This window comes from Tinamus guttatus, unplaced genomic scaffold (assembly GCF_059628265.1).
Source record: "Tinamus guttatus ecotype Peru unplaced genomic scaffold, ASM5962826v1 Tinamus_guttatus_pri_ptg000213l, whole genome shotgun sequence".
NCBI classification, from domain to species: domain Eukaryota; kingdom Metazoa; phylum Chordata; class Aves; order Tinamiformes; family Tinamidae; genus Tinamus; species Tinamus guttatus.
The window spans coordinates 8,850,059-8,856,058 of record NW_028288747.1 but is presented as its reverse complement, the minus strand read 5'-3'; positions in this window follow the sequence as shown (position 1 = coordinate 8,856,058).

Below are 6,000 nucleotides of genomic sequence, written 5' to 3'. Positions count from 1 at the left end.
CATATATACATATATCACAAACACACACATAAACACTCTATAAAGGAGCTGTCTGGATTTCCATGCTAGAGTAACCAGAGTTGTAAAATGTTACTCACACACACAAAAAAAGAAGGTGGATGATTAAAATCAACGTCCTTTTTAGAGCACTGGAGAGTGCAAAGTTACTTTTGTTCCTCAAGTTTGGGTTAACTGGTGTTTCGTAGCTCAGAGTCTTAAAAATGCTTGAATTGCATAAACGGGAATGATTTCCTTGCAAGCACAAGGTGTCTGCGTTGGCTTGATGCAAAGTCTGCATTAATTGTTTGAGACCACTAGGGTGTAAAAAAGAAGTGCAGAAGCAGCTTCGACATGATTATTTAACCATAACAATAATATATATAGCAAATCCTACTGGCCTTACATTTTGAAAAGCTTAAAGAACTCCAAGTGCAGACTTAGTAAAAACTCGTCTGAAACACCTCGCACAAGCAAAGACTCTTAAGTTTGGTAACTCTGTAGTCTCACAGCCCCGCCAAATAACGCAAACCCAATTCCTCCCCCTCCCCACAACCAGATTAGAAGCATTAACTGGAAGAGTTCTTTTAAATTTTTAACATGACATACAGATGAAAAACAGTAAGGCTTAGTAGATAGGATTGCAATTATTTTATTAGTTTGTAATACATACAACTTAAGAAATGCTTTTAAAAAGTTTTATATTGGAGTGCATTCCAATTCTGGGTCAGGTCAGGAAAAAAACAATGCTGATGTATTAAATAATATTCTATAATTCAACAATAGTTTTCAGTAATTTAGCAGACGTGGTTAAATACTCTTAAATATGCATTATTTACAATTGTGCAGCCTTAAAAAAAAAAAAAAGAAAGAAAAAAGAAAAAAAGTCCTTTTCTTCCTATCTCCCGCTCCCAAAGCCCTGTGAACACAGTACTGGCCTCTAAGCTTTCGATCTCTCACCCAGACTTAAAATATTTGAAGAGGAATGTTACAACAGTGAAAGTCACAGCAACTCCATCTTTCTAAACTCTTTATTAGAGGAGATTCCCCATCGACATAACCGCCACCGACTCTCTGCATACAAATAGCAGCTTCCTTAACATCCAGTTCCAGGATAAATTATTGCTTATGTATTTTCTGCTTCAAATGAATTTTCAGCATAGTCCAAAACATTATTGGAATTTGCTTACTTGAAAGATAACATGATTTCAGTTATTTTTTTTTTTTTGGTTACTGCTTTGTATTTTTAAACAGGCTTTTCCTAAATATACACAGTCCAGTGCAATTCTCTGCAAATTCTTTTAAAGCAACATGAATTACATAGGGCTAATTTAGCACACAACATTTAGGCACTGGTATTTTTTCATCCTTTTTCTAATTTATATCTGGAATTAGTTTTGTATTTTCATTGCCATGTTCAGTCTTTATGGAAAGAAGAATTCCATTTTTTCAAAGCAGTAACTATTCTGTGTTCCTTGAACTCTCACTGAGCCAAACAGCTCACTGGCAATATTAAAAAATATATACACTGAATACCCTATCACTTTAGAAAGCAAACACAAAAGATCAGAGATTTAGTGTTTGAGTGAGATTTTTTGTACTGATACAATGAAATCAGTTAAAACAGACACACATAAAATATTAACTATATTGCATCAGGATATCTTTTTTTATTATTATTTCTGAACATATTTTAGAAAATGAACTCAAAATTTAAAGCACTATAATAGAAAACTATCTTTAGATAATTACCAGGTCTAGTTTTGATATGACTAGTAACTTCTAGTGATGAAGTTGCAAATGAGAAGAAAAAAAAAAAAACCCTCAATAAAGAACAAGTATCTGCCCTCCAAAAGTGAGCATTTTTCAACAGTCCCCCTCTCCATAAAAGTTACAGCTAGCTACAAAAATCTATTTAACTTACCTGAACTTAAGTTATCCTAACTGAATCCTACTCCTGGGTATTAGATATATTGTCACCTGACAGGAGCTGTCTGGACAAATCAAGAATTGTCTTTGGAAACAATTAGCTATGCATTACAGGCTCCAGCGTAGAAAAAAGACTGTTCTGTATTCGCTGTGCAGCTCTCAGAGATTCCTTTCTGGTCTGGGTATATAAAGGTTAAGAGGGAAGCTCACCCTAAAATCTGCGTAACTGCAGAACTGTCCGTCAATCAGGGTACAACCCAAAGAAATTAATGACACTTGTTAGACTTAAAAATGTATCAAGATTAAGTCTAAATAATTACTGAAATGGACTGCAAGCTTTTACTTAAATTTCATCATTCAACGCTATTTCATGCAATTCAAAATTATTTTCCATCACACTCAAATTTTTCAGCTTAATTCCCAAGTTTGATCCTTTGGATGTTGCTTCTCCTACTCCTTTCTATGCTTCATCCTTTGCCTCACTGTATCTTTCCTAACGGTCTGTCATATTCCCAGGGGTCAAGCATTTGTGAATCTCTTTCAAGAAAATAAATCTTAATGAAATATTAATAATCTAAATGAAGCAGAAGAATTTTGAAAAAAACATCTTCCACAAAAATAATAAAAAAAAAATCATAAAATATATATTTTCCAGATGTCAGGTGGTGGAGATACACACATAGCATAGGAAGCATCGATACACCAAGTTCTATGAAGGGATTTCTCTTCCAATTTTTTCAAAAAGCATATTTTTAGTTTATTCCAATCTCACTGAAACATCAGTATGTAATATAATGATGTCTTAAAAAAAAAAAAAAAAAAAAAAAGACAGGAAAAAAAAAAGATAAACTTCAAGACACTGTTTCTAATAAACAAACCTGACTGGCTACCTATAGCTAACTTAAAACAAATGCAGAAAAGAGTTTTTCAGCAGCAAAAGTGTTTGCTTTTGAAGTACTTCTCCCCTTGAAACATTTCTACTAGCAAGAATGATACTGTTTTCTCATTACCAGAATCTCCTCATTCATCCTGCCTGGAGAGAGCGCTTTATACGAAGAACAAAGACAGGAATAAGAAGGAAGCACCATTAGAAATACTCATTCTCACTATCCAAATTAGCGAGAATTCTTTTATCCTTCCTAGCCCATTCTAAAATATCTATTTTTTTTCCAGCAGCTTAACAATAGAGGGTGAAGGGTGCTCTCGTAGCTGTATATTGATAACATTCAAAATGGTCATGCATATTACAATCAGAAGCTTTCTAGGGTGCAGTTTGCAAAATAAGCCTTCATGCAGATAGGCATTCAGCTCATTAACTCCATTTCCATTTTTTCTATTAGTCCCTGAGAAATTAATACTTCTACCTAACATATGGCTATTAAAGGCATTAAAACCATCATACATATAATTTTTAGGGATGGAAATACAATGCGGCTTTACGGAGAATTATCAAAGAAATTAGAGCAAATTAGTAAAAGTTAATATTTTTTTAAGATGTCTTCTTTGCATAAACAATGTTGCCAACTAGCAGCATAAATGATTTTAGTCACAAATACAGAACTGGCCAGCATCACTTTTCCTTAATAAGTTGTTACGGTGAGTCCAAGACATTAGAGGCTCTAAGGCATCTCTAGTTCAGTGTTTCCTTTACATAAAATACTCTGGATTTTGACCTAGTGTCGTCATGATCCTTCTTTTAATTAATAGCAGGGCTTGAAGAACTTAAAAGAAAAAGGATTTTCTTTGCTTAAAAAAATCCTTTTTCCTGTCTAAAGTGGTCTCTTTAAATTGTTCAGAATTATAATTTGTGTGTGTGTAAACAATTTTCATTACTGCTCAAAAAACCATAATCTAGGGATCCCAAAACAACAAGAACACCTTAAAATTAAGACTTTGCAGAGCGGGGGTAGTGTAGGGAAGGGAATAGAAGTTCTTTTTCCTTTTGGTTTCTGAGAAGTTACTGATTGCATTTTAAAGCTCTCCCCTTTAACTGTAAGGGCTAAAGAACAATTTACAGAAAAACAAAAACAGACTCTTCTCTAAACATATACTTCAAAGTTGGAGTATTGCAAACATACACAATAGTCTTGAGATTTTCAGTAAATTAATTTGTTATATTATATTTACAGATGATAATTTACAACCCAGCTACTGCAATAAGTTTTTAGAATCTTCTGTACATGGTTTATGTATCATGGAAAATTTTGGATTTGCAATGGGCATTTTTGGTTTTGCTTTTACATATAGTTTATTAACATGACTCCTACCACGCTGTTAAAAAGCTCTTACCTACCTCCACAAACATTTCAAATCTCTGTTAAAATTTGCTAATCACAGAGTAAACATCAAATCATAGGCATTCAACAAGAGATAAACTCTACAGATTTTTTCATGGATGATCAGAAAGCCTTTCTCTCTTGGGACTTATTTCTACTTCTTACTAAAAGAACACTTTTGTTCTTACCAAAAGAACAAAAACTTTTTTTTTTTCTTTTTTTTTTTGTTTATATCCCATTAAGAAACAAATCCTGATTGCCTAATCAAGGTCACTGCATCTATAAACACTAATTTATGTTCTCAGAGCATCACTGATACTTTAGCACTAGTTTTTCTGGATCAGGGGGAAACATACATAATCAACATCATTTGCTGATCAGAAGTGATGAATATCAAGTGGGTATCTAACTTTCACTATTCAAGAAGGGTGGGAATAGATAACTTTTTTTGCAGGAAATGCTGAGAAGCTGAATGGATTAGTCCAATGTAAATATCCTATCTCCTGGAAGTTCTAATAGAGCTTATGACCTGATGGAACTATTCAACATTATACTTTGTCAACTGGACAAAAAAAAAAAAGTTAAGACATGTCTTCTTACTAGCATATAAGATAACAAAATTTAGACATTTCAAAAAAAGCAACCAATCAAAAAAACCCAAAACGAAGAAAAATGCTACTGGATGCTGCAGGCATTAAATGGATGATTTAAGGTTTTACTATATTTTAGCTTCAATCTGTAAAAGTTGAAAGCTGTTGTGTAAAAATGTTTTATAACATTCATACTACATGAGTGTACTACCTCAGCAGCGGAGTAACATTTTGGAGAGCAGGATTCATCTACATATAAAGCAGATTTCCCACATTGCCTGATAATACTCAGGTGACGCTGATTTCTGTTGCAGTGAAATATCAGGAATCCTTTCAGAGGCAATTACATAGGCCTCCTTCCTAAGGGATTAACACTTTATTTGCTCAAAAATTCTACTTCGGCCACCTATAGTAAAATTCTTAGAGAGTAGGTGATAGTTAAACACTGAAGTCAAGCAGCGCACAATGGATGCACCTAAGCAGACAAGATCTTCAGCAGCACTATCACTCGTGCAGGGGGTTGGACTAGATGACCTCTAGAGGTCCCTTCCAACCCTAGGCATTCTAGGATTCATTCTATGTGGAAGTTTCCCTAGAGAAACGCTCCCCGCAGAGCCCGGAGCCGCCCCCTGCTCAGAAGGGCCGCAGAGGCGGCAGGTCGGGCAGTGCCGTGAGGAGGCTGCGCGGCCACGAGGCCGGCGGGGAGAGCCCGAGCTCGGCGCTACGCAGCGGCTCCGATTTTGATAAGAAAGTCTAGGCTCGGTATGGTTCAATACTTAATTTATTGAAAACTGGCACTTAAAAGAAATCAACATTTATTTCTGGTCACCAGTGTTATTACCGGTTATTATTTCTGCTCAGTCTCCACCTCTGCGCTGTGCCTCCCACCTGCACGACCTCAGCTGCCACCAAATCTAAGGCTTCTGGCCCACTTCACAGGCCAGAATTGGCCAGAGACTAACTAGCACTTCTGGGGGAAACGAGGATTAACTGCAGACACACTGACACTAAGGGAGAGAGAGGCTGAAATTGATTAAAAATCATAACCACTTATTCCGGGGAAGAAACTGTTGTAGGATCCAGAAGACTGAATCTCAAACTGATACTAATTAATTAATATATATATATATATTCAATCAAGCAAAGCAACAGACTTGTAGGCTTTTACAAAAAGCATAACTGAGCTATTCTCAAAGTAAACATCAGGA